At 48.1% G+C, this 25,823-nt stretch overlaps 36 non-coding genes across 36 annotated transcripts; all 36 read right to left on the bottom strand.

Moving 5' to 3' along the window:
- Nucleotides 1-195: 195 nt before the first annotated feature.
- LOC143871575 (5S ribosomal RNA) lies at nt 196-314 on the bottom strand. The gene has a single exon (XR_013246338.1). It is a non-coding gene; the product is annotated as a 5S ribosomal RNA (ribosomal RNA).
- Nucleotides 315-911: 597 nt separating this feature from the next.
- On the bottom strand, nt 912-1,030 carry LOC143871574 (5S ribosomal RNA). The gene has a single exon (XR_013246337.1). It is a non-coding gene; the product is annotated as a 5S ribosomal RNA (ribosomal RNA).
- A 597-nt stretch (nt 1,031-1,627) lies between these two features.
- Nucleotides 1,628-1,746, bottom strand: LOC143871572 (5S ribosomal RNA). The gene has a single exon (XR_013246335.1). It is a non-coding gene; the product is annotated as a 5S ribosomal RNA (ribosomal RNA).
- A 597-nt stretch (nt 1,747-2,343) lies between these two features.
- On the bottom strand, nt 2,344-2,462 carry LOC143871571 (5S ribosomal RNA). The gene has a single exon (XR_013246334.1). It is a non-coding gene; the product is annotated as a 5S ribosomal RNA (ribosomal RNA).
- A 597-nt stretch (nt 2,463-3,059) lies between these two features.
- LOC143871570 (5S ribosomal RNA) lies at nt 3,060-3,178 on the bottom strand. The gene has a single exon (XR_013246333.1). It is a non-coding gene; the product is annotated as a 5S ribosomal RNA (ribosomal RNA).
- A 597-nt stretch (nt 3,179-3,775) lies between these two features.
- Nucleotides 3,776-3,889, bottom strand: LOC143875199 (5S ribosomal RNA). Its single transcript, XR_013249857.1, has one exon. It is a non-coding gene; the product is annotated as a 5S ribosomal RNA (ribosomal RNA).
- A 597-nt stretch (nt 3,890-4,486) lies between these two features.
- On the bottom strand, nt 4,487-4,605 carry LOC143871569 (5S ribosomal RNA). Its single transcript, XR_013246332.1, has one exon. It is a non-coding gene; the product is annotated as a 5S ribosomal RNA (ribosomal RNA).
- A 597-nt stretch (nt 4,606-5,202) lies between these two features.
- Nucleotides 5,203-5,321, bottom strand: LOC143871568 (5S ribosomal RNA). Its single transcript, XR_013246331.1, has one exon. It is a non-coding gene; the product is annotated as a 5S ribosomal RNA (ribosomal RNA).
- A 597-nt stretch (nt 5,322-5,918) lies between these two features.
- Nucleotides 5,919-6,037, bottom strand: LOC143871567 (5S ribosomal RNA). Its single transcript, XR_013246330.1, has one exon. It is a non-coding gene; the product is annotated as a 5S ribosomal RNA (ribosomal RNA).
- A 597-nt stretch (nt 6,038-6,634) lies between these two features.
- On the bottom strand, nt 6,635-6,753 carry LOC143871566 (5S ribosomal RNA). Its single transcript, XR_013246329.1, has one exon. It is a non-coding gene; the product is annotated as a 5S ribosomal RNA (ribosomal RNA).
- A 597-nt stretch (nt 6,754-7,350) lies between these two features.
- On the bottom strand, nt 7,351-7,469 carry LOC143871564 (5S ribosomal RNA). The gene has a single exon (XR_013246328.1). It is a non-coding gene; the product is annotated as a 5S ribosomal RNA (ribosomal RNA).
- Nucleotides 7,470-8,066: 597 nt separating this feature from the next.
- LOC143871563 (5S ribosomal RNA) lies at nt 8,067-8,185 on the bottom strand. Its single transcript, XR_013246327.1, has one exon. It is a non-coding gene; the product is annotated as a 5S ribosomal RNA (ribosomal RNA).
- Nucleotides 8,186-8,782: 597 nt separating this feature from the next.
- On the bottom strand, nt 8,783-8,901 carry LOC143871562 (5S ribosomal RNA). Its single transcript, XR_013246326.1, has one exon. It is a non-coding gene; the product is annotated as a 5S ribosomal RNA (ribosomal RNA).
- Nucleotides 8,902-9,498: 597 nt separating this feature from the next.
- On the bottom strand, nt 9,499-9,617 carry LOC143871560 (5S ribosomal RNA). Its single transcript, XR_013246324.1, has one exon. It is a non-coding gene; the product is annotated as a 5S ribosomal RNA (ribosomal RNA).
- Nucleotides 9,618-10,214: 597 nt separating this feature from the next.
- On the bottom strand, nt 10,215-10,333 carry LOC143871559 (5S ribosomal RNA). Its single transcript, XR_013246323.1, has one exon. It is a non-coding gene; the product is annotated as a 5S ribosomal RNA (ribosomal RNA).
- A 597-nt stretch (nt 10,334-10,930) lies between these two features.
- Nucleotides 10,931-11,049, bottom strand: LOC143871558 (5S ribosomal RNA). Its single transcript, XR_013246322.1, has one exon. It is a non-coding gene; the product is annotated as a 5S ribosomal RNA (ribosomal RNA).
- A 597-nt stretch (nt 11,050-11,646) lies between these two features.
- On the bottom strand, nt 11,647-11,765 carry LOC143871404 (5S ribosomal RNA). The gene has a single exon (XR_013246172.1). It is a non-coding gene; the product is annotated as a 5S ribosomal RNA (ribosomal RNA).
- A 597-nt stretch (nt 11,766-12,362) lies between these two features.
- Nucleotides 12,363-12,481, bottom strand: LOC143874030 (5S ribosomal RNA). Its single transcript, XR_013248720.1, has one exon. It is a non-coding gene; the product is annotated as a 5S ribosomal RNA (ribosomal RNA).
- Nucleotides 12,482-13,078: 597 nt separating this feature from the next.
- Nucleotides 13,079-13,197, bottom strand: LOC143871557 (5S ribosomal RNA). The gene has a single exon (XR_013246321.1). It is a non-coding gene; the product is annotated as a 5S ribosomal RNA (ribosomal RNA).
- A 597-nt stretch (nt 13,198-13,794) lies between these two features.
- Nucleotides 13,795-13,913, bottom strand: LOC143871556 (5S ribosomal RNA). The gene has a single exon (XR_013246320.1). It is a non-coding gene; the product is annotated as a 5S ribosomal RNA (ribosomal RNA).
- A 597-nt stretch (nt 13,914-14,510) lies between these two features.
- Nucleotides 14,511-14,629, bottom strand: LOC143871286 (5S ribosomal RNA). The gene has a single exon (XR_013246060.1). It is a non-coding gene; the product is annotated as a 5S ribosomal RNA (ribosomal RNA).
- Nucleotides 14,630-15,226: 597 nt separating this feature from the next.
- LOC143874029 (5S ribosomal RNA) lies at nt 15,227-15,345 on the bottom strand. Its single transcript, XR_013248719.1, has one exon. It is a non-coding gene; the product is annotated as a 5S ribosomal RNA (ribosomal RNA).
- Nucleotides 15,346-15,942: 597 nt separating this feature from the next.
- LOC143871555 (5S ribosomal RNA) lies at nt 15,943-16,061 on the bottom strand. Its single transcript, XR_013246319.1, has one exon. It is a non-coding gene; the product is annotated as a 5S ribosomal RNA (ribosomal RNA).
- A 597-nt stretch (nt 16,062-16,658) lies between these two features.
- On the bottom strand, nt 16,659-16,777 carry LOC143871554 (5S ribosomal RNA). The gene has a single exon (XR_013246317.1). It is a non-coding gene; the product is annotated as a 5S ribosomal RNA (ribosomal RNA).
- Nucleotides 16,778-17,374: 597 nt separating this feature from the next.
- On the bottom strand, nt 17,375-17,493 carry LOC143871553 (5S ribosomal RNA). The gene has a single exon (XR_013246316.1). It is a non-coding gene; the product is annotated as a 5S ribosomal RNA (ribosomal RNA).
- Nucleotides 17,494-18,090: 597 nt separating this feature from the next.
- LOC143871171 (5S ribosomal RNA) lies at nt 18,091-18,209 on the bottom strand. Its single transcript, XR_013245946.1, has one exon. It is a non-coding gene; the product is annotated as a 5S ribosomal RNA (ribosomal RNA).
- Nucleotides 18,210-18,806: 597 nt separating this feature from the next.
- On the bottom strand, nt 18,807-18,925 carry LOC143871552 (5S ribosomal RNA). Its single transcript, XR_013246315.1, has one exon. It is a non-coding gene; the product is annotated as a 5S ribosomal RNA (ribosomal RNA).
- Nucleotides 18,926-19,522: 597 nt separating this feature from the next.
- On the bottom strand, nt 19,523-19,641 carry LOC143871057 (5S ribosomal RNA). Its single transcript, XR_013245832.1, has one exon. It is a non-coding gene; the product is annotated as a 5S ribosomal RNA (ribosomal RNA).
- A 597-nt stretch (nt 19,642-20,238) lies between these two features.
- Nucleotides 20,239-20,357, bottom strand: LOC143874028 (5S ribosomal RNA). The gene has a single exon (XR_013248718.1). It is a non-coding gene; the product is annotated as a 5S ribosomal RNA (ribosomal RNA).
- A 597-nt stretch (nt 20,358-20,954) lies between these two features.
- Nucleotides 20,955-21,073, bottom strand: LOC143871551 (5S ribosomal RNA). The gene has a single exon (XR_013246314.1). It is a non-coding gene; the product is annotated as a 5S ribosomal RNA (ribosomal RNA).
- A 597-nt stretch (nt 21,074-21,670) lies between these two features.
- On the bottom strand, nt 21,671-21,789 carry LOC143871548 (5S ribosomal RNA). Its single transcript, XR_013246312.1, has one exon. It is a non-coding gene; the product is annotated as a 5S ribosomal RNA (ribosomal RNA).
- Nucleotides 21,790-22,386: 597 nt separating this feature from the next.
- On the bottom strand, nt 22,387-22,505 carry LOC143870940 (5S ribosomal RNA). The gene has a single exon (XR_013245718.1). It is a non-coding gene; the product is annotated as a 5S ribosomal RNA (ribosomal RNA).
- Nucleotides 22,506-23,102: 597 nt separating this feature from the next.
- On the bottom strand, nt 23,103-23,221 carry LOC143874027 (5S ribosomal RNA). The gene has a single exon (XR_013248717.1). It is a non-coding gene; the product is annotated as a 5S ribosomal RNA (ribosomal RNA).
- A 597-nt stretch (nt 23,222-23,818) lies between these two features.
- LOC143871547 (5S ribosomal RNA) lies at nt 23,819-23,937 on the bottom strand. The gene has a single exon (XR_013246311.1). It is a non-coding gene; the product is annotated as a 5S ribosomal RNA (ribosomal RNA).
- Nucleotides 23,938-24,534: 597 nt separating this feature from the next.
- LOC143871546 (5S ribosomal RNA) lies at nt 24,535-24,653 on the bottom strand. The gene has a single exon (XR_013246310.1). It is a non-coding gene; the product is annotated as a 5S ribosomal RNA (ribosomal RNA).
- Nucleotides 24,654-25,250: 597 nt separating this feature from the next.
- Nucleotides 25,251-25,369, bottom strand: LOC143871545 (5S ribosomal RNA). Its single transcript, XR_013246309.1, has one exon. It is a non-coding gene; the product is annotated as a 5S ribosomal RNA (ribosomal RNA).
- Between the last annotated feature and the right edge of the window lie 454 nt (nt 25,370-25,823).

Genomic DNA, 25,823 nt, shown 5'->3' with positions numbered 1-25,823 from the left:
TTATCGAATCAAACGACACTATCACCCCGCCATAATAAAGACCGGACGTCTTTGAATTCACCATCCGGAAGAAAATAAAAAGATCCGAACCGAAACGTAGGAGGCGACGCACTAAACGTGCGTTTCAGTTCGCATCGATGTTCCAGAACCGAAAGATTGTTCGAAAAAAGTGGTAGATAGCCGAAAAAAGTGACAGGGGTGCAACACGAGGACTTCCCAGGAGGTCACCCATCCTAGTACTACTCTCGCCCAAGCACGCTTAACTTCGGAGTTCTGATGGGATCCAGTGCATTTGTGCTGGTATGATCGCACCCAGCATGCCTCTCCATTGTCAAAGTAATAAAGAGTTTCCACTCGCATTGTCGTACGAAGTCCGTTTAAATGAAAGTGCGAAAAAATCCTGCTAGATGACACCGGATGGACGATCCGAGCATGTCGGGAAGCCGGATGACCGCCAGGGCTGTCATCGCGCGATGGATCTTCCCGAGTACCCCCGAATCAATATAAGAATCGTCACGATCTGACGGGCGGATCAAAAGTTATCGTCGGAACGATATTTGTGCACCAAGGGTAGCTCACGGCCAGTAAACACCTTCCGACCGGATTCATGACTCGCATCCACTAGTACACTCATCCGCTATAGCCTGTACGTCACTGAATCTAAACAAACCCCCGCTATAATTTGACTGCAAATGAAATGTCAGAACGAATTCCGTTTATCGAATCAAACGACACTATCACCCCGCCATAATAAAGACCGGACGTCTTTGAATTCACCATCCGGAAGAAAATAAAAAGATCCGAACCGAAACGTAGGAGGCGACGCACTAAACGTGCGTTTCAGTTCGCATCGATGTTCCAGAACCGAAAGATTGTTCGAAAAAAGTGGTAGATAGCCGAAAAAAGTGACAGGGGTGCAACACGAGGACTTCCCAGGAGGTCACCCATCCTAGTACTACTCTCGCCCAAGCACGCTTAACTTCGGAGTTCTGATGGGATCCAGTGCATTTGTGCTGGTATGATCGCACCCAGCATGCCTCTCCATTGTCAAAGTAATAAAGAGTTTCCACTCGCATTGTCGTACGAAGTCCGTTTAAATGAAAGTGCGAAAAAATCCTGCTAGATGACACCGGATGGACGATCCGAGCATGTCGGGAAGCCGGATGACCGCCAGGGCCGTCATCGCGCGATGGATCTTCCCGAGTACCCCCGAATCAATATAAGAATCGCCACGATCTGACGGGCGGATCAAAAGTTATCGTCGGAACGATATTTGTGCACCAAGGGTAGCTCACGGCCAGTAAACACCTTCCGACCGGATTCATGACTCGCATCCACTAGTACACTCATCCGCTATAGCCTGTACGTCACTGAATCTAAACAAACCCCCGCTATAATTTGACCGCAAATGAAATGTCAGAACGAATTCCGTTTATCGAATCAAACGACACTATCACCCCGCCATAATAAAGACCGGACGTGTTTGAATTCACCATCCGGAAGAAAATAAAAAGATCCGAACCGAAACGTAGGAGGCGACGCACTAAACGTGCGTTTCAGTTCGCATCGATGTTCCAGAACCGAAAGATTGTTCGAAAAAAGTGGTAGATAGCCGAAAAAAGTGACAGGGGTGCAACACGAGGACTTCCCAGGAGGTCACCCATCCTAGTACTACTCTCGCCCAAGCACGCTTAACTTCGGAGTTCTGATGGGATCCAGTGCATTTGTGCTGGTATGATCGCACCCAGCATGCCTCTCCATTGTCAAAGTAATAAAGAGTTTCCACTCGCATTGTCGTACGAAGTCCGTTTAAATGAAAGTGCGAAAAAATCCTGCTAGATGACACCGGATGGACGATCCGAGCATGTCGGGAAGCCGGATGACCGCCAGGGCTGTCATCGCGCGATGGATCTTCCCGAGTACCCCCGAATCAATATAAGAATCGTCACGATCTGACGGGCGGATCAAAAGTTATCGTCGGAACGATATTTGTGCACCAAGGGTAGCTCACGGCCAGTAAACACCTTCCGACCGGATTCATGACTCGCATCCACTAGTACACTCATCCGCTATAGCCTGTACGTCACTGAATCTAAACAAACCCCCGCTATAATTTGACTGCAAATGAAATGTCAGAACGAATTCCGTTTATCGAATCAAACGACACTATCACCCCGCCATAATAAAGACCGGACGTCTTTGAATTCACCATCCGGAAGAAAATAAAAAGATCCGAACCGAAACGTAGGAGGCGACGCACTAAACGTGCGTTTCAGTTCGCATCGATGTTCCAGAACCGAAAGATTGTTCGAAAAAAGTGGTAGATAGCCGAAAAAAGTGACAGGGGTGCAACACGAGGACTTCCCAGGAGGTCACCCATCCTAGTACTACTCTCGCCCAAGCACGCTTAACTTCGGAGTTCTGATGGGATCCAGTGCATTTGTGCTGGTATGATCGCACCCAGCATGCCTCTCCATTGTCAAAGTAATTAAGAGTTTCCACTCGCATTGTCGTACGAAGTCCGTTTAAATGAAAGTGCGAAAAAATCCTGCTAGATGACACCGGATGGACGATCCGAGCATGTCGGGAAGCCGGATGACCGCCAGGGCTGTCATCGCGCGATTTATCTTCCCGAGTAGCCCCGAATCAATATAAGAATCGCTACGATCTGACGGGCGGATCAAAAGTTATCGTCGGAACGATATTTGTGCACCAAGGGTAGCTCACGGCCAGTAAACACCTTCCGACCGGATTCATGACTCGCATCCACTAGTACACTCATCCGCTATAGCCTGTACGTCACTGAATCTAAACAAACCCCCGCTATAATTTGACTGCAAATGAAATGTTAGAACGAATTCCGTTTATCGAATCAAACGACACTATCACCCCGCCATAATAAAGACCGGACGTCTTTGAATTCACCATCCGGAAGAAAATAAAAAGATCCGAACCGAAACGTAGGAGGCGACGCACTAAACGTGCGTTTCAGTTAGCATCGATGTTCCAGAACCGAAAGATTGTTCGAAAAAAGTGGTAGATAGCCGAAAAAAGTGACAGGGGTGCAACACGAGGACTTCCCAGGAGGTCACCCATCCTAGTACTACTCTCGCCCAAGCACGCTTAACTTCGGAGTTCTGATGGGATCCAGTGCATTTGTGCTGGTATGATCGCACCCAGCATGCCTCTCCATTGTCAAAGTAATAAAGAGTTTCCACTCGCATTGTCGTACGAAGTCCGTTTAAATGAAAGTGCGAAAAAATCCTGCTAGATGACACCGGATGGACGATCCGAGCATGTCGGGAAGCCGGATGACCGCCAGGGCTGTCATCGCGCGATGGATCTTCCCGAGTACCCCCGAATCAATATAAGAATCGTCACGATCTGACGGGCGGATCAAAAGTTATCGTCGGAACGATATTTGTGCACCAAGGGTAGCTCACGGCCAGTAAACACCTTCCGACCGGATTCATGACTCGCATCCACTAGTACACTCATCCGCTATAGCCTGTACGTCACTGAATCTAAACAAACCCCCGCTATAATTTGACTGCAAATGAAATGTCAGAACGAATTCCGTTTATCGAATCAAACGACACTATCACCCCGCCATAATAAAGACCGGACGTCTTTGAATTCACCATCCGGAAGAAAATAAAAAGATCCGAACCGAAACGTAGGAGGCGACGCACTAAACGTGCGTTTCAGTTCGCATCGATGTTCCAGAACCGAAAGATTGTTCGAAAAAAGTGGTAGATAGCCGAAAAAAGTGACAGGGGTGCAACACGAGGACTTCCCAGGACCCATCCTAGTACTACTCTCGCCCAAGCACGCTTAACTTCGGAGTTCTGATGGGATCCAGTGCATTTGTGCTGGTATGATCGCACCCAGCATGCCTCTCCATTGTCAAAGTAATAAAGAGTTTCCACTCGCATTGTCGTACGAAGTCCGTTTAAATGAAAGTGCGAAAAAATCCTGCTAGATGACACCGGATGGACGATCCGAGCATGTCGGGAAGCCGGATGACCGCCAGGGCCGTCATCGCGCGATGGATCTTCCCGAGTACCCCCGAATCAATATAAGAATCGCCACGATCTGACGGGCGGATCAAAAGTTATCGTCGGAACGATATTTGTGCACCAAGGGTAGCTCACGGCCAGTAAACACCTTCCGACCGGATTCATGACTCGCATCCACTAGTACACTCATCCGCTATAGCCTGTACGTCACTGAATCTAAACAAACCCCCGCTATAATTTGACCGCAAATGAAATGTCAGAACGAATTCCGTTTATCGAATCAAACGACACTATCACCCCGCCATAATAAAGACCGGACGTCTTTGAATTCACCATCCGGAAGAAAATAAAAAGATCCGAACCGAAACGTAGGAGGCGACGCACTAAACGTGCGTTTCAGTTCGCATCGATGTTCCAGAACCGAAAGATTGTTCGAAAAAAGTGGTAGATAGCCGAAAAAAGTGACAGGGGTGCAACACGAGGACTTCCCAGGAGGTCACCCATCCTAGTACTACTCTCGCCCAAGCACGCTTAACTTCGGAGTTCTGATGGGATCCAGTGCATTTGTGCTGGTATGATCGCACCCAGCATGCCTCTCCATTGTCAAAGTAATTAAGAGTTTCCACTCGCATTGTCGTACGAAGTCCGTTTAAATGAAAGTGCGAAAAAATCCTGCTAGATGACACCGGATGGACGATCCGAGCATGTCGGCAAGCCGGATGACCGCCAGGGCTGTCATCGCGCGATGGATCTTCCCGAGTACCCCCGAATCAATATAAGAATCGCCACGATCTGACGGGCGGATCAAAAGTTATCGTCGGAACGATATTTGTGCACCAAGGGTAGCTCACGGCCAGTAAACACCTTCCGACCGGATTCATGACTCGCATCCACTAGTACACTCATCCGCTATAGCCTGTACGTCACTGAATCTAAACAAACCCCCGCTATAATTTGACCGCAAATGAAATGTCAGAACGAATTCCGTTTATCGAATCAAACGACACTATCACCCCGCCATAATAAAGACCGGACGTCTTTGAATTCACCATCCGGAAGAAAATAAAAAGATCCGAACCGAAACGTAGGAGGCGACGCACTAAACGTGCGTTTCAGTTCGCATCGATGTTCCAGAACCGAAAGATTGTTCGAAAAAAGTGGTAGATAGCCGAAAAAAGTGACAGGGGTGCAACACGAGGACTTCCCAGGAGGTCACCCATCCTAGTACTACTCTCGCCCAAGCACGCTTAACTTCGGAGTTCTGATGGGATCCAGTGCATTTGTGCTGGTATGATCGCACCCAGCATGCCTCTCCATTGTCAAAGTAATAAAGAGTTTCCACTCGCATTGTCGTACGAAGTCCGTTTAAATGAAAGTGCGAAAAAATCCTGCTAGATGGCACCGGATGGACGATCCGAGCATGTCGGGAAGCCGGATGACCGCCAGGGCTGTCATCGCGCGATGGATCTTCCCGAGTACCCCCGAATCAATATAAGAATCGCCACGATCTGACGGGCGGATCAAAAGTTATCGTCGGAACGATATTTGTGCACCAAGGGTAGCTCACGGCCAGTAAACACCTTCCGACCGGATTCATGACTCGCATCCACTAGTACACTCATCCGCTATAGCCTGTACGTCACTGAATCTAAACAAACCCCCGCTATAATTTGACTGCAAATGAAATGTCAGAACGAATTCCGTTTATCGAATCAAACGACACTATCACCCCGCCATAATAAAGACCGGACGTCTTTGAATTCACCATCCGGAAGAAAATAAAAAGATCCGAACCGAAACGTAGGAGGCGACGCACTAAACGTGCGTTTCAGTTCGCATCGATGTTCCAGAACCGAAAGATTGTTCGAAAAAAGTGGTAGATAGCCGAAAAAAGTGACAGGGGTGCAACACGAGGACTTCCCAGGAGGTCACCCATCCTAGTACTACTCTCGCCCAAGCACGCTTAACTTCGGAGTTCTGATGGGATCCAGTGCATTTGTGCTGGTATGATCGCACCCAGCATGCCTCTCCATTGTCAAAGTAATTAAGAGTTTCCACTCGCATTGTCGTACGAAGTCCGTTTAAATGAAAGTGCGAAAAAATCCTGCTAGATGACACCGGATGGACGATCCGAGCATGTCGGGAAGCCGGATGACCGCCAGGGCTGTCATCGCGCGATGGATCTTCCCGAGTACCCCCGAATCAATATAAGAATCGTCACGATCTGACGGGCGGATCAAAAGTTATCGTCGGAACGATATTTGTGCACCAAGGGTAGCTCACGGCCAGTAAACACCTTCCGACCGGATTCATGACTCGCATCCACTAGTACACTCATCCGCTATAGCCTGTACGTCACTGAATCTAAACAAACCCCCGCTATAATTTGACCGCAAATGAAATGTCAGAACGAATTCCGTTTATCGAATCAAACGACACTATCACCCCGCCATAATAAAGACCGGACGTGTTTGAATTCACCATCCGGAAGAAAATAAAAAGATCCGAACCGAAACGTAGGAGGCGACGCACTAAACGTGCGTTTCAGTTCGCATCGATGTTCCAGAACCGAAAGATTGTTCGAAAAAAGTGGTAGATAGCCGAAAAAAGTGACAGGGGTGCAACACGAGGACTTCCCAGGAGGTCACCCATCCTAGTACTACTCTCGCCCAAGCACGCTTAACTTCGGAGTTCTGATGGGATCCAGTGCATTTGTGCTGGTATGATCGCACCCAGCATGCCTCTCCATTGTCAAAGTAATAAAGAGTTTCCACTCGCATTGTCGTACGAAGTCCGTTTAAATGAAAGTGCGAAAAAATCCTGCTAGATGACACCGGATGGACGATCCGAGCATGTCGGGAAGCCGGATGACCGCCAGGGCTGTCATCGCGCGATGGATCTTCCCGAGTACCCCCGAATCAATATAAGAATCGTCACGATCTGACGGGCGGATCAAAAGTTATCGTCGGAACGATATTTGTGCACCAAGGGTAGCTCACGGCCAGTAAACACCTTCCGACCGGATTCATGACTCGCATCCACTAGTACACTCATCCGCTATAGCCTGTACGTCACTGAATCTAAACAAACCCCCGCTATAATTTGACTGCAAATGAAATGTCAGAACGAATTCCGTTTATCGAATCAAACGACACTATCACCCCGCCATAATAAAGACCGGACGTCTTTGAATTCACCATCCGGAAGAAAATAAAAAGATCCGAACCGAAACGTAGGAGGCGACGCACTAAACGTGCGTTTCAGTTCGCATCGATGTTCCAGAACCGAAAGATTGTTCGAAAAAAGTGGTAGATAGCCGAAAAAAGTGACAGGGGTGCAACACGAGGACTTCCCAGGAGGTCACCCATCCTAGTACTACTCTCGCCCAAGCACGCTTAACTTCGGAGTTCTGATGGGATCCAGTGCATTTGTGCTGGTATGATCGCACCCAGCATGCCTCTCCATTGTCAAAGTAATAAAGAGTTTCCACTCGCATTGTCGTACGAAGTCCGTTTAAATGAAAGTGCGAAAAAATCCTGCTAGATGACACCGGATGGACGATCCGAGCATGTCGGGAAGCCGGATGACCGCCAGGGCCGTCATCGCGCGATGGATCTTCCCGAGTACCCCCGAATCAATATAAGAATCGCCACGATCTGACGGGCGGATCAAAAGTTATCGTCGGAACGATATTTGTGCACCAAGGGTAGCTCACGGCCAGTAAACACCTTCCGACCGGATTCATGACTCGCATCCACTAGTACACTCATCCGCTATAGCCTGTACGTCACTGAATCTAAACAAACCCCCGCTATAATTTGACCGCAAATGAAATGTCAGAACGAATTCCGTTTATCGAATCAAACGACACTATCACCCCGCCATAATAAAGACCGGACGTCTTTGAATTCACCATCCGGAAGAAAATAAAAAGATCCGAACCGAAACGTAGGAGGCGACGCACTAAACGTGCGTTTCAGTTCGCATCGATGTTCCAGAACCGAAAGATTGTTCGAAAAAAGTGGTAGATAGCCGAAAAAAGTGACAGGGGTGCAACACGAGGACTTCCCAGGAGGTCACCCATCCTAGTACTACTCTCGCCCAAGCACGCTTAACTTCGGAGTTCTGATGGGATCCAGTGCATTTGTGCTGGTATGATCGCACCCAGCATGCCTCTCCATTGTCAAAGTAATTAAGAGTTTCCACTCGCATTGTCGTACGAAGTCCGTTTAAATGAAAGTGCAAAAAAATCCTGCTAGATGACACCGGATGGACGATCCGAGCATGTCGGGAAGCCGGATGACCGCCAGGGCTGTCATCGCGCGATGGATCTTCCCGAGTACCCCCGAATCAATATAAGAATCGCCACGATCTGACGGGCGGATCAAAAGTTATCGTCGGAACGATATTTGTGCACCAAGGGTAGCTCACGGCCAGTAAACACCTTCCGACCGGATTCATGACTCGCATCCACTAGTACACTCATCCGCTATAGCCTGTACGTCACTGAATCTAAACAAACCCCCGCTATAATTTGACCGCAAATGAAATGTCAGAACGAATTCCGTTTATCGAATCAAACGACACTATCACCCCGCCATAATAAAGACCGGACGTCTTTGAATTCACCATCCGGAAGAAAATAAAAAGATCCGAACCGAAACGTAGGAGGCGACGCACTAAACGTGCGTTTCAGTTCGCATCGATGTTCCAGAACCGAAAGATTGTTCGAAAAAAGTGGTAGATAGCCGAAAAAAGTGACAGGGGTGCAACACGAGGACTTCCCAGGAGGTCACCCATCCTAGTACTACTCTCGCCCAAGCACGCTTAACTTCGGAGTTCTGATGGGATCCAGTGCATTTGTGCTGGTATGATCGCACCCAGCATGCCTCTCCATTGTCAAAGTAATAAAGAGTTTCCACTCGCATTGTCGTACGAAGTCCGTTTAAATGAAAGTGCGAAAAAATCCTGCTAGATGGCACCGGATGGACGATCCGAGCATGTCGGGAAGCCGGATGACCGCCAGGGCTGTCATCGCGCGATGGATCTTCCCGAGTACCCCCGAATCAATATAAGAATCGCCACGATCTGACGGGCGGATCAAAAGTTATCGTCGGAACGATATTTGTGCACCAAGGGTAGCTCACGGCCAGTAAACACCTTCCGACCGGATTCATGACTCGCATCCACTAGTACACTCATCCGCTATAGCCTGTACGTCACTGAATCTAAACAAACCCCCGCTATAATTTGACTGCAAATGAAATGTCAGAACGAATTCCGTTTATCGAATCAAACGACACTATCACCCCGCCATAATAAAGACCGGACGTCTTTGAATTCACCATCCGGAAGAAAATAAAAAGATCCGAACCGAAACGTAGGAGGCGACGCACTAAACGTGCGTTTCAGTTCGCATCGATGTTCCAGAACCGAAAGATTGTTCGAAAAAAGTGGTAGATAGCCGAAAAAAGTGACAGGGGTGCAACACGAGGACTTCCCAGGAGGTCACCCATCCTAGTACTACTCTCGCCCAAGCACGCTTAACTTCGGAGTTCTGATGGGATCCAGTGCATTTGTGCTGGTATGATCGCACCCAGCATGCCTCTCCATTGTCAAAGTAATTAAGAGTTTCCACTCGCATTGTCGTACGAAGTCCGTTTAAATGAAAGTGCGAAAAAATCCTGCTAGATGACACCGGATGGACGATCCGAGCATGTCGGGAAGCCGGATGACCGCCAGGGCTGTCATCGCGCGATGGATCTTCCCGAGTACCCCCGAATCAATATAAGAATCGTCACGATCTGACGGGCGGATCAAAAGTTATCGTCGGAACGATATTTGTGCACCAAGGGTAGCTCACGGCCAGTAAACACCTTCCGACCGGATTCATGACTCGCATCCACTAGTACACTCATCCGCTATAGCCTGTACGTCACTGAATCTAAACAAACCCCCGCTATAATTTGACCGCAAATGAAATGTCAGAACGAATTCCGTTTATCGAATCAAACGACACTATCACCCCGCCATAATAAAGACCGGACGTGTTTGAATTCACCATCCGGAAGAAAATAAAAAGATCCGAACCGAAACGTAGGAGGCGACGCACTAAACGTGCGTTTCAGTTCGCATCGATGTTCCAGAACCGAAAGATTGTTCGAAAAAAGTGGTAGATAGCCGAAAAAAGTGACAGGGGTGCAACACGAGGACTTCCCAGGAGGTCACCCATCCTAGTACTACTCTCGCCCAAGCACGCTTAACTTCGGAGTTCTGATGGGATCCAGTGCATTTGTGCTGGTATGATCGCACCCAGCATGCCTCTCCATTGTCAAAGTAATAAAGAGTTTCCACTCGCATTGTCGTACGAAGTCCGTTTAAATGAAAGTGCGAAAAAATCCTGCTAGATGACACCGGATGGACGATCCGAGCATGTCGGGAAGCCGGATGACCGCCAGGGCTGTCATCGCGCGATGGATCTTCCCGAGTACCCCCGAATCAATATAAGAATCGTCACGATCTGACGGGCGGATCAAAAGTTATCGTCGGAACGATATTTGTGCACCAAGGGTAGCTCACGGCCAGTAAACACCTTCCGACCGGATTCATGACTCGCATCCACTAGTACACTCATCCGCTATAGCCTGTACGTCACTGAATCTAAACAAACCCCCGCTATAATTTGACTGCAAATGAAATGTCAGAACGAATTCCGTTTATCGAATCAAACGACACTATCACCCCGCCATAATAAAGACCGGACGTCTTTGAATTCACCATCCGGAAGAAAATAAAAAGATCCGAACCGAAACGTAGGAGGCGACGCACTAAACGTGCGTTTCAGTTCGCATCGATGTTCCAGAACCGAAAGATTGTTCGAAAAAAGTGGTAGATAGCCGAAAAAAGTGACAGGGGTGCAACACGAGGACTTCCCAGGAGGTCACCCATCCTAGTACTACTCTCGCCCAAGCACGCTTAACTTCGGAGTTCTGATGGGATCCAGTGCATTTGTGCTGGTATGATCGCACCCAGCATGCCTCTCCATTGTCAAAGTAATAAAGAGTTTCCACTCGCATTGTCGTACGAAGTCCGTTTAAATGAAAGTGCGAAAAAATCCTGCTAGATGACACCGGATGGACGATCCGAGCATGTCGGGAAGCCGGATGACCGCTAAGGCTGTCATCGCGCGATTAATCTTCCCGAGTACCCCCGAATCAATATAAGAATCGCGACGATCTGACGGGCGGATCAAAAGTTATCGTCGGAACGATATTTGTGCACCAAGGGTAGCTCACGGCCAGTAAACACCTTCCGACCGGATTCATGACTCGCATCCACTATTACACTCATCCGCTATAGCCTGTACGTCACTGAATCTTAACAAACCCCCGCTATAATTTGACCGCAAATGAAATGTCAGAACGAATTCCGTTTATCGAATCAAACGACACTATCAGCCCGCCATAATAAAGACCGGACGTCTTTGAATTCACCATCCGGAAGAAAATAAAAAGATCCGAACCGAAACGTAGGAGGCGACGCACTAAACGTGCGTTTCAGTTCGCATCGATGTTCCAGAACCGAAAGATTGTTCGAAAAAAGTGGTAGATAGCCGAAAAAAGTGACAGGGGTGCAACACGAGGACTTCCCAGGAGGTCACCCATCCTAGTACTACTCTCGCCCAAGCACACTTAACTTCGGAGTTCTGATGGGATCCAGTGCATTTGTGCTGGTATGATCGCACCCAGCATGCCTCTCCATTGTCAAAGTAATAAAGAGTTTCCACTCGCATTGTCGTACGAAGTCCGTTTAAATGAAAGTGCGAAAAAATCCTGCTAGATGACACCGGATGGACGATCCGAGCATGTCGGGAAGCCGGATGACCGCCAGGGCTGTCATCGCGCGATGAATCTTCCCGAGTACCCCCGAATCAATATAAGAATCGCCACGATCTGACGGGCGGATCAAAAGTTATCGTCGGAACGATATTTGTGCACCAAGGGTAGCTCACGGCCAGTAAACACCTTCCGACCGGATTCATGACTCGCATCCACTAGTACACTCATCCGCTATAGCCTGTACGTCACTGAATCTAAACAAATCCCCGCTATAATTTGACCGCAAATGAAATGTCAGAACGAATTCCGTTTATCGAATCAAACGACACTATCACCCCGCCATAATAAAGACCGGACGTGTTTGAATTCACCATCCGGAAGAAAATAAAAAGATCCGAACCGAAACGTAGGAGGCGACGCACTAAACGTGCGTTTCAGTTCGCATCGATGTTCCAGAACCGAAAGATTGTTCGAAAAAAGTGGTAGATAGCCGAAAAAAGTGACAGGGGTGCAACACGAGGACTTCCCAGGAGGTCACCCATCCTAGTACTACTCTCGCCCAAGCACGCTTAACTTCGGAGTTCTGATTGGATCCAGTGCATTTGTGCTGGTATGATCGCACCCAGCATGCCTCTCCATTGTCAAAGTAATAAAGAGTTTCCACTCGCACTGTCGTACGAAGTCCGTTTAAATGAAAGTGCGAAAAAATCCTGCTAGATGACACCGGATGGACGATCCGAGCATGTCGGGAAGCCGGATGACCGCCAAGGCTGTCATCGCGCGATGAATCTTCCCGAGTACCCCCGAATCAATATAAGAATCGCCACGATCTGACGGGCGGATCAAAAGTTATCGTCGGAACGATATTTGTGCACCAAGGGTAGCTCACGGCCAGTAAACACCATCCGACCGGATTCATGACTCGCATCCACTAGTACACTCATCCGCTATAGCCTGTACGTCACTGAATCTAAACAAACCCCCGCTATAATTTGACCGCAAATGAAATGTCAGAACGAATTCCGTTTATCGAATCAAACGACACTATCACCCCGCCATAATAAAGACCGGACGTATTTTAATTCACCATCCGGAAGAAAATAATAAGATCGGAACCGAAACGTAGGAGGCGTCGCACTAAACGTGCGTTTCAGTTCGCATCGATGTTCCAGAACCGAAAGATTGTTCGAAAAAAGTGGTAGATAGCCGAAAAAAGTGACAGGGGTGCAACACGAGGACTTCCCAGGAGGTCACCCATCCTAGTACTACTCTCGCCCAAGCACGCTTAACTTCGGAGTTCTGATGGGATCCAGTGCATTTGTGCTGGTATGATCGCACCCAGCATGCCTCTCCATTGTCAAAGTAATAAAGAGTTTCCACTCGCATTGTCGTACGAAGTCCGTTTAAATGAAAGTGCGAAAAAATCCTGCTAGATGACACCGGATGGACGATCCGAGCATGTCGGAAAGGCGAATTACCGCCAGGGCTGTCATCGCGCGATGAATCTTCCCGAGTACCCCCGAATCAATATAAGAATCGCCACGATCTGACGGGCGGATCAAAAGTTATCGTCGGAACGATATTTGTGCACCAAGGGTAGCTCACGGCCAGTAAACACCTTCCGACCGGATTCATGACTCGCATCCACTAGTACACTCATCCGCTATAGCCTGTACGTCACTGAATCTAAACAAACCCCCGCTATAATTTGACCGCAAATGAAATGTCAGAACGAATTCCGTTTATCGAATCAAACGACACTATCATCCCGCCATAATAAAGACCGGACGTGTTTGAATTCACCATCCGGAAGAAAATAAAAAGATCGGAACCGAAACGTAGGAGGCGACGCACTAAACGTGCGTTTCAGTTCGCATCGATGTTCCAGAACCGAAAGATTGTTCGAAAAAAGTGGTAGATAGCCGAAAAAAGTGACAGGGGTGCAACACGAGGACTTCCCAGGAGGTCACCCATCCTAGTACTACTCTCGCCCAAGCACGCTTAACTTCGGAGTTCTGATGGGATCCAGTGCATTTGTGCTGGTATGATCGCACCCAGCATGCCTTTCCATTGTCAAAGTAATAAAGAGTTTCCACTCGCATTGTCGTACGAAGTCCGTTTAAATGAAAGTGCGAAAAAATCCTGCTAGATGACACCGGATGGACGATCCGAGCATGTCGGGAAGCCGGATGACCGCCAGGGCTGTCATCGCGCAATTAATCTTCCCGAGTACCCCCGAATCAATATAAGAATCGCTACGATCTGACGGGCGGATCAAAAGTTATCGTCGGAACGATATTTGTGCACCAAGGGTAGCTCACGGCCAGTAAACACCTTCCGATCGGATTCATGACTCGCATCCACTAGTACACTCATCCGCTATAGCCTGTACGTCACTGAATCTAAACAAACCCCCGCTATAATTTGACCGCAAATGAAATGTCAGAACGAATTCCGTTTATCGAATCAAACGACACTATCACCCCGCCATAATAAAGACCGGACGTATTTTAATTCACCATCCGGAAGAAAATAATAAGATCGGAACCGAAACGTAGGAGGCGTCGCACTAAACGTGCGTTTCAGTTCGCATCGATGTTCCAGAACCGAAAGATTGTTCGAAAAAAGTGGTAGATAGCCGAAAAAAGTGACAGGGGTGCAACACGAGGACTTCCCAGGAGGTCACCCATCCTAGTACTACTCTCGCCCAAGCACACTTAACTTCGGAGTTCTGATGGGATCCAGTGCATTTGTGCTGGTATGATCGCACCCAGCATGCCTCTCCATTGTCAAAGTAATAAAGAGTTTCCACTCGCATTGTCGTACGAAGTCCGTTTAAATGAAAGTGCGAAAAAATCCTGCTAGATGACACCGGATGGACGATCCGAGCATGTCGGGAAGCCGGATGACCGCCAGGGCTGTCATCGCGCGATGAATCTTCCCGAGTACCCCCGAATCAATATAAGAATCGCCACGATCTGACGGGCGGATCAAAAGTTATCGTCGGAACGATATTTGTGCACCAAGGGTAGCTCACGGCCAGTAAACACCTTCCGACCGGATTCATGACTCGCATCCACTAGTACACTCATCCGCTATAGCCTGTACGTCACTGAATCTAAACAAATCCCCGCTATAATTTGACCGCAAATGAAATGTCAGAACGAATTCCGTTTATCGAATCAAACGACACTATCACCCCGCCATAATAAAGACCGGACGTGTTTGAATTCACCATCCGGAAGAAAATAAAAAGATCCGAACCGAAACGTAGGAGGCGACGCACTAAACGTGCGTTTCAGTTCGCATCGATGTTCCAGAACCGAAAGATTGTTCGAAAAAAGTGGTAGATAGCCGAAAAAAGTGACAGGGGTGCAACACGAGGACTTCCCAGGAGGTCACCCATCCTAGTACTACTCTCGCCCAAGCACGCTTAACTTCGGAGTTCTGATTGGATCCAGTGCATTTGTGCTGGTATGATCGCACCCAGCATGCCTCTCCATTGTCAAAGTAATAAAGAGTTTCCACTCGCACTGTCGTACGAAGTCCGTTTAAATGAAAGTGCGAAAAAATCCTGCTAGATGACACCGGATGGACGATCCGAGCATGTCGGGAAGCCGGATGACCGCCAAGGCTGTCATCGCGCGATGAATCTTCCCGAGTACCCCCGAATCAATATAAGAATCGCCACGATCTGACGGGCGGATCAAAAGTTATCGTCGGAACGATATTTGTGCACCAAGGGTAGCTCACGGCCAGTAAACACCATCCGACCGGATTCATGACTCGCATCCACTAGTACACTCATCCGCTATAGCCTGTACGTCACTGAATCTAAACAAACCCCCGCTATAATTTGACCGCAAATGAAATGTCAGAACGAATTCCGTTTATCGAATCAAACGACACTATCACCCCGCCATAATAAAGACCGGACGTATTTTAATTCACCATCCGGAAGAAAATAATAAGATCGGAACCGAAACGTAGGAGGCGTCGCACTAAACGTGCGTTTCAGTTCGCATCGATGTTCCAGAACCGAAAGATTGTTCGAAAAAAGTGGTAGATAGCCGAAAAAAGTGACAGGGGTGCAACACGAGGACTTCCCAGGAGGTCACCCATCCTAGTACTACTCTCGCCCAAGCACGCTTAACTTCGGAGTTCTGATGGGATCCAGTGCATTTGTGCTGGTATGATCGCACCCAGCATGCCTCTCCATTGTCAAAGTAATAAAGAGTTTCCACTCGCATTGTCGTACGAAGTCCGTTTAAATGAAAGTGCGAAAAAATCCTGCTAGATGACACCGGATGGACGATCCGAGCATGTCGGAAAGGCGAATTACCGCCAGGGCTGTCATCGCGCGATGAATCTTCCCGAGTACCCCCGAATCAATATAAGAATCGCCACGATCTGACGGGCGGATCAAAAGTTATCGTCGGAACGATATTTGTGCACCAAGGGTAGCTCACGGCCAGTAAACACCTTCCGACCGGATTCATGACTCGCATCCACTAGTACACTCATCCGCTATAGCCTGTACGTCACTGAATCTAAACAAACCCCCGCTATAATTTGACCGCAAATGAAATGTCAGAACGAATTCCGTTTATCGAATCAAACGACACTATCATCCCGCCATAATAAAGACCGGACGTGTTTGAATTCACCATCCGGAAGAAAATAAAAAGATCGGAACCGAAACGTAGGAGGCGACGCACTAAACGTGCGTTTCAGTTCGCATCGATGTTCCAGAACCGAAAGATTGTTCGAAAAAAGTGGTAGATAGCCGAAAAAAGTGACAGGGGTGCAACACGAGGACTTCCCAGGAGGTCACCCATCCTAGTACTACTCTCGCCCAAGCACGCTTAACTTCGGAGTTCTGATGGGATCCAGTGCATTTGTGCTGGTATGATCGCACCCAGCATGCCTTTCCATTGTCAAAGTAATAAAGAGTTTCCACTCGCATTGTCGTACGAAGTCCGTTTAAATGAAAGTGCGAAAAAATCCTGCTAGATGACACCGGATGGACGATCCGAGCATGTCGGGAAGCCGGATGACCGCCAGGGCTGTCATCGCGCAATTAATCTTCCCGAGTACCCCCGAATCAATATAAGAATCGCTACGATCTGACGGGCGGATCAAAAGTTATCGTCGGAACGATATTTGTGCACCAAGGGTAGCTCACGGCCAGTAAACACCTTCCGATCGGATTCATGACTCGCATCCACTAGTACACTCATCCGCTATAGCCTGTACGTCACTGAATCTAAACAAACCCCCGCTATAATTTGACCGCAAATGAAATGTCAGAACGAATTCCGTTTATCGAATCAAACGACACTATCACCCCGCCATAATAAAGACCGGACGTATTTTAATTCACCATCCGGAAGAAAATAATAAGATCGGAACCGAAACGTAGGAGGCGTCGCACTAAACGTGCGTTTCAGTTCGCATCGATGTTCCAGAACCGAAAGATTGTTCGAAAAAAGTGGTAGATAGCCGAAAAAAGTGACAGGGGTGCAACACGAGGACTTCCCAGGAGGTCACCCATCCTAGTACTACTCTCGCCCAAGCACGCTTAACTTCGGAGTTCTGATGGGATCCAGTGCATTTGTGCTGGTATGATCGCACCCAGCATGCCTCTCCATTGTCAAAGTAATAAAGAGTTTCCACTCGCATTGTCGTACGAAGTCCGTTTAAATAAAAGTGCGAAAAAATCCTGCTAGATGACATCGGATGGACGATCCGAGCATGTCGGGAAGCCGGATGACCGCTAGGGCTGTCATCGCGCGATGAATCTTCCCGAGTACCCCCGAATCAATATAAGAATCGCCACGATCTGACGGGCGGATCAAAAGTTATCGTCGGAACGATATTTGTGCACCAAGGGTAGCTCACGGCCAGTAAACACCTTCCGACCGGATTCATGACTCGCATCCACTAGTACACTCATCCGCTATAGCCTGTACGTCACTGAATCTAAACAAACCCCCGCTATAATTTGACCGCAAATGAAATGTCAGAACGAATTCCGTTTATCGAATCAAACGACACTATCAGCCCGCCATAATAAAGACCGGACGTCTTTGAATTCACCATCCGGAAGAAAATAAAAAGATCCGAACCGAAACGTAGGAGGCGACGCACTAAACGTGCGTTTCAGTTCGCAACGATGTTCCAGAACCGAAAGATTGTTCGAAAAAAGTGGTAGATAGCCGAAAAAAGTGATAGGGGTGCAACACGAGGACTTCCCAGGAGGTCACCCATCCTAGTACTACTCTCGCCCAAGCACACTTAACTTCGGAGTTCTGATGGGATCCAGTGCATTTGTGCTGGTATGATCGCACCCAGCATGCCTCTCCATTGTCAAAGTAATAAAGAGTTTCCACTCGCATTGTCGTACGAAGTCCGTTTAAATGAAAGTGCGAAAAAATCCTGCTAGATGACACCGGATGGACGATCCGAGCATGTCGGGAAGCCGGATGACCGCCAGGGCTGTCATCGCGCGATGAATCTTCCCGAGTACCCCCGAATCAATATAAGAATCGCCACGATCTGACGGGCGGATCAAAAGTTATCGTCGGAACGATATTTGTGCACCAAGGGTAGCTCACGGCCAGTAAACACCATCCGACCGGATTCATGACTCGCATCCACTAGTACACTCATCCGCTATAGCCTGTACGTCACTGAATCTAAACAAACCCCCGCTATAATTTGACCGCAAATGAAATGTCAGAACGAATTCCGTTTATCGAATCAAACGACACTATCACCCCGCCATAATAAAGACCGGACGTCTTTGAATTCACCATCCGGAAGAAAATAAAAAGATCCGAACCGAAACGTAGGAGGCGACGCACTAAACGTGCGTTTCAGTTCGCATCGATGTTCCAGAACCGAAAGATTGTTCGAAAAAAGTGGTAGATAGCCGAAAAAAGTGACAGGGGTGCAACACGAGGACTTCCCAGGAGGTCACCCATCCTAGTACTACTCTCGCCCAAGCACGCTTAACTTCGGAGTTCTGATGGGATCCAGTGCATTTGTGCTGGTATGATCGCACCCAGCATGCCTCTCCATTGTCAAAGTAATAAAGAGTTTCCACTCGCATTGTCGTACGAAGTCCGTTTAAATGAAAGTGCGAAAAAATCCTGCTAGATGACACCGGATGGACGATCCGAGCATGTCGGGAAGCCGGATGACCGCTAAGGCTGTCATCGCGCGATTAATCTTCCCGAGTACCCCCGAATCAATATAAGAATCGCGACGATCTGACGGGCGGATCAAAAGTTATCGTCGGAACGATATTTGTGCACCAAGGGTAGCTCACGGCCAGTAAACACCTTCCGACCGGATTCATGACTCGCATCCACTATTACACTCATCCGCTATAGCCTGTACGTCACTGAATCTTAACAAACCCCCGCTATAATTTGACCGCAAATGAAATGTCAGAACGAATTCCGTTTATCGAATCAAACGACACTATCAGCCCGCCATAATAAAGACCGGACGTCTTTGAATTCACCATCCGGAAGAAAATAAAAAGATCCGAACCGAAACGTAGGAGGCGACGCACTAAACGTGCGTTTCAGTTCGCATCGATGTTCCAGAACCGAAAGATTGTTCGAAAAAAGTGGTAGATAGCCGAAAAAAGTGACAGGGGTGCAACACGAGGACTTCCCAGGAGGTCACCCATCCTAGTACTACTCTCGCCCAAGCACACTTAACTTCGGAGTTCTGATGGGATCCAGTGCATTTGTGCTGGTATGATCGCACCCAGCATGCCTCTCCATTGTCAAAGTAATAAAGAGTTTCCACTCGCATTGTCGTACGAAGTCCGTTTAAATGAAAGTGCGAAAAAATCCTGCTAGATGACACCGGATGGACGATCCGAGCATGTCGGGAAGCCGGATGACCGCCAAGGCTGTCATCGCGCGATGAATCTTCCCGAGTACCCCCGAATCAATATAAGAATCGCCACGATCTGACGGGCGGATCAAAAGTTATCGTCGGAACGATATTTGTGCACCAAGGGTAGCTCACGGCCAGTAAACACCTTCCGACCGGATTCATGACTCGCATCCACTAGTACACTCATCCGCTATAGCCTGTACGTCACTGAATCTAAACAAATCCCCGCTATAATTTGACCGCAAATGAAATGTCAGAACGAATTCCGTTTATCGAATCAAACGACACTATCACCCCGCCATAATAAAGACCGGACGTGTTTGAATTCACCATCCGGAAGAAAATAAAAAGATCCGAACCGAAACGTAGGAGGCGACGCACTAAACGTGCGTTTCAGTTCGCATCGATGTTCCAGAACCGAAAGATTGTTCGAAAAAAGTGGTAGATAGCCGAAAAAAGTGACAGGGGTGCAACACGAGGACTTCCCAGGAGGTCACCCATCCTAGTACTACTCTCGCCCAAGCACGCTTAACTTCGGAGTTCTGATTGGATCCAGTGCATTTGTGCTGGTATGATCGCACCCAGCATGCCTCTCCATTGTCAAAGTAATAAAGAGTTTCCACTCGCACTGTCGTACGAAGTCCGTTTAAATGAAAGTGCGAAAAAATCCTGCTAGATGACACCGGATGGACGATCCGAGCATGTCGGGAAGCCGGATGACCGCCAAGGCTGTCATCGCGCGATGAATCTTCCCGAGTACCCCCGAATCAATATAAGAATCGCCACGATCTGACGGGCGGATCAAAAGTTATCGTCGGAACGATATTTGTGCACCAAGGGTAGCTCACGGCCAGTAAACACCATCCGACCGGATTCATGACTCGCATCCACTAGTACACTCATCCGCTATAGCCTGTACGTCACTGAATCTAAACAAACCCCCGCTATAATTTGACCGCAAATGAAATGTCAGAACGAATTCCGTTTATCGAATCAAACGACACTATCACCCCGCCATAATAAAGACCGGACGTATTTTAATTCACCATCCGGAAGAAAATAATAAGATCGGAACCGAAACGTAGGAGGCGTCGCACTAAACGTGCGTTTCAGTTCGCATCGATGTTCCAGAACCGAAAGATTGTTCGAAAAAAGTGGTAGATAGCCGAAAAAAGTGACAGGGGTGCAACACGAGGACTTCCCAGGAGGTCACCCATCCTAGTACTACTCTCGCCCAAGCACGCTTAACTTCGGAGTTCTGATGGGATCCAGTGCATTTGTGCTGGTATGATCGCACCCAGCATGCCTCTCCATTGTCAAAGTAATAAAGAGTTTCCACTCGCATTGTCGTACGAAGTCCGTTTAAATGAAAGTGCGAAAAAATCCTGCTAGATGACACCGGATGGACGATCCGAGCATGTCGGAAAGGCGAATTACCGCCAGGGCTGTCATCGCGCGATGAATCTTCCCGAGTACCCCCGAATCAATATAAGAATCGCCACGATCTGACGGGCGGATCAAAAGTTATCGTCGGAACGATATTTGTGCACCAAGGGTAGCTCACGGCCAGTAAACACCTTCCGACCGGATTCATGACTCGCATCCACTAGTACACTCATCCGCTATAGCCTGTACGTCACTGAATCTAAACAAACCCCCGCTATAATTTGACCGCAAATGAAATGTCAGAACGAATTCCGTTTATCGAATCAAACGACACTATCATCCCGCCATAATAAAGACCGGACGTGTTTGAATTCACCATCCGGAAGAAAATAAAAAGATCGGAACCGAAACGTAGGAGGCGACGCACTAAACGTGCGTTTCAGTTCGCATCGATGTTCCAGAACCGAAAGATTGTTCGAAAAAAGTGGTAGATAGCCGAAAAAAGTGACAGGGGTGCAACACGAGGACTTCCCAGGAGGTCACCCATCCTAGTACTACTCTCGCCCAAGCACGCTTAACTTCGGAGTTCTGATGGGATCCAGTGCATTTGTGCTGGTATGATCGCACCCAGCATGCCTTTCCATTGTCAAAGTAATAAAGAGTTTCCACTCGCATTGTCGTACGAAGTCCGTTTAAATGAAAGTGCGAAAAAATCCTGCTAGATGACACCGGATGGACGATCCGAGCATGTCGGGAAGCCGGATGACCGCCAGGGCTGTCATCGCGCAATTAATCTTCCCGAGTACCCCCGAATCAATATAAGAATCGCGACGATCTGACGGGCGGATCAAAAGTTATCGTCGGAACGATATTTGTGCACCAAGGGTAGCTCACGGCCAGTAAACACCTTCCGACCGGATTCATGACTCGCATCCACTATTACACTCATCCGCTATAGCCTGTACGTCACTGAATCTTAACAAACCCCCGCTATAATTTGACCGCAAATGAAATGTCAGAACGAATTCCGTTTATCGAATCAAACGACACTATCAGCCCGCCATAATAAAGACCGGACGTCTTTGAATTCACCATCCGGAAGAAAATAAAAAGATCCGAACCGAAACGTAGGAGGCGACGCACTAAACGTGCGTTTCAGTTCGCATCGATGTTCCAGAACCGAAAGATTGTTCGAAAAAAGTGGTAGATAGCCGAAAAAAGTGACAGGGGTGCAACACGAGGACTTCCCAGGAGGTCACCCATCCTAGTACTACTCTCGCCCAAGCACACTTAACTTCGGAGTTCTGATGGGATCCAGTGCATTTGTGCTGGTATGATCGCACCCAGCATGCCTCTCCATTGTCAAAGTAATAAAGAGTTTCCACTCGCATTGTCGTACGAAGTCCGTTTAAATGAAAGTGCGAAAAAATCCTGCTAGATGACACCGGATGGACGATCCGAGCATGTCGGGAAGCCGGATGACCGCCAAGGCTGTCATCGCGCGATGAATCTTCCCGAGTACCCCCGAATCGATATAAGAATCGCCACGATCTGACGGGCGGATCAAAAGTTATCGTCGGAACGATATTTGTGCACCAAGGGTAGCTCACGGCCAGTAAACACCTTCCGACCGGATTCATGACTCGCATCCACTAGTACACTCATCCGCTATAGCCTGTACGTCACTGAATCTAAACAAATCCCCGCTATAATTTGACCGCAAATGAAATGTCAGAACGAATTCCGTTTATCGAATCAAACGACACTATCACCCCGCCATAATAAAGACCGGACGTGTTTGAATTCACCATCCGGAAGAAAATAAAAAGATCCGAACCGAAACGTAGGAGGCGACGCACTAAACGTGCGTTTCAGTTCGCATCGATGTTCCAGAACCGAAAGATTGTTCGAAAAAAGTGGTAGATAGCCGAAAAAAGTGACAGGGGTGCAACACGAGGACTTCCCAGGAGGTCACCCATCCTAGTACTACTCTCGCCCAAGCACGCTTAACTTCGGAGTTCTGATTGGATCCAGTGCATTTGTGCTGGTATGATCGCACCCAGCATGCCTCTCCATTGTCAAAGTAATAAAGAGTTTCCACTCGCACTGTCGTACGAAGTCCGTTTAAATGAAAGTGCGAAAAAATCCTGCTAGATGACACCGGATGGACGATCCGAGCATGTCGGGAAGCCGGATGACCGCCAAGGCTGTCATCGCGCGATGAATCTTCCCGAGTACCCCCGAATCAATATAAGAATCGCCACGATCTGACGGGCGGATCAAAAGTTATCGTCGGAACGATATTTGTGCACCAAGGGTAGCTCACGGCCAGTAAACACCATCCGACCGGATTCATGACTCGCATCCACTAGTACACTCATCCGCTATAGCCTGTACGTCACTGAATCTAAACAAACCCCCGCTATAATTTGACCGCAAATGAAATGTCAGAACGAATTCCGTTTATCGAATCAAACGACACTATCACCCCGCCATAATAAAGACCGGACGTATTTTAATTCACCATCCGGAAGAAAATAATAAGATCGGAACCGAAACGTAGGAGGCGTCGCACTAAACGTGCGTTTCAGTTCGCATCGATGTTCCAGAACCGAAAGATTGTTCGAAAAAAGTGGTAGATAGCCGAAAAAAGTGACAGGGGTGCAACACGAGGACTTCCCAGGAGGTCACCCATCCTAGTACTACTCTCGCCCAAGCACGCTTAACTTCGGAGTTCTGATGGGATCCAGTGCATTTGTGCTGGTATGATCGCACCCAGCATGCCTCTCCATTGTCAAAGTAATAAAGAGTTTCCACTCGCATTGTCGTACGAAGTCCGTTTAAATGAAAGTGCGAAAAAATCCTGCTAGATGACACCGGATGGACGATCCGAGCATGTCGGAAAGGCGAATTACCGCCAGGGCTGTCATCGCGCGATGAATCTTCCCGAGTACCCCCGAATCAATATAAGAATCGCCACGATCTGACGGGCGGATCAAAAGTTATCGTCGGAACGATATTTGTGCACCAAGGGTAGCTCACGGCCAGTAAACACCTTCCGACCGGATTCATGACTCGCATCCACTAGTACACTCATCCGCTATAGCCTGTACGTCACTGAATCTAAACAAACCCCCGCTATAATTTGACCGCAAATGAAATGTCAGAACGAATTCCGTTTATCGAATCAAACGACACTATCATCCCGCCATAATAAAGACCGGACGTGTTTGAATTCACCATCCGGAAGAAAATAAAAAGATCGGAACCGAAACGTAGGAGGCGACGCACTAAACGTGCGTTTCAGTTCGCATCGATGTTCCAGAACCGAAAGATTGTTCGAAAAAAGTGGTAGATAGCCGAAAAAAGTGACAGGGGTGCAACACGAGGACTTCCCAGGAGGTCACCCATCCTAGTACTACTCTCGCCCAAGCACGCTTAACTTCGGAGTTCTGATGGGATCCAGTGCATTTGTGCTGGTATGATCGCACCCAGCATGCCTTTCCATTGTCAAAGTAATAAAGAGTTTCCACTCGCATTGTCGTACGAAGTCCGTTTAAATGAAAGTGCGAAAAAATCCTGCTAGATGACACCGGATGGACGATCCGAGCATGTCGGGAAGCCGGATGACCGCCAGGGCTGTCATCGCGCAATTAATCTTCCCGAGTACCCCCGAATCAATATAAGAATCGCTACGATCTGACGGGCGGATCAAAAGTTATCGTCGGAACGATATTTGTGCACCAAGGGTAGCTCACGGCCAGTAAACACCTTCCGATCGGATTCATGACTCGCATCCACTAGTACACTCATCCGCTATAGCCTGTACGTCACTGAATCTAAACAAACCCCCGCTATAATTTGACCGCAAATGAAATGTCAGAACGAATTCCGTTTATCGAATCAAACGACACTATCACCCCGCCATAATAAAGACCGGACGTATTTTAATTCACCATCCGGAAGAAAATAATAAGATCGGAACCGAAACGTAGGAGGCGTCGCACTAAACGTGCGTTTCAGTTCGCATCGATGTTCCAGAACCGAAAGATTGTTCGAAAAAAGTGGTAGATAGCCGAAAAAAGTGACAGGGGTGCAACACGAGGACTTCCCAGGAGGTCACCCATCCTAGTACTACTCTCGCCCAAGCACGCTTAACTTCGGAGTTCTGATGGGATCCAGTGCATTTGTGCTGGTATGATCGCACCCAGCATGCCTCTCCATTGTCAAAGTAATAAAGAGTTTCCACTCGCATTGTCGTACGAAGTCCGTTTAAATAAAAGTGCGAAAAAATCCTGCTAGATGACATCGGATGGACGATCCGAGCATGTCGGGAAGCCGGATGACCGCTAGGGCTGTCATCGCGCGATGAATCTTCCCGAGTACCCCCGAATCAATATAAGAATCGCCACGATCTGACGGGCGGATCAAAAGTTATCGTCGGAACGATATTTGTGCACCAAGGGTAGCTCACGGCCAGTAAACACCTTCCGACCGGATTCATGACTCGCATCCACTAGTACACTCATCCGCTATAGCCTGTACGTCACTGAATCTAAACAAACCCCCGCTATAATTTGACCGCAAATGAAATGTCAGAACGAATTCCGTTTATCGAATCAAACGACACTATCAGCCCGCCATAATAAAGACCGGACGTCTT

Source organism: Tasmannia lanceolata, unplaced genomic scaffold (assembly GCF_043159265.1).
Source record: "Tasmannia lanceolata isolate RefF3 unplaced genomic scaffold, GAP_Taslan_0.1 ptg000003l, whole genome shotgun sequence".
NCBI classification, from domain to species: Eukaryota; Viridiplantae; Streptophyta; class Magnoliopsida; order Canellales; family Winteraceae; genus Tasmannia; species Tasmannia lanceolata.
This window is presented reverse-complemented; position numbering and strand designations above follow the sequence as displayed.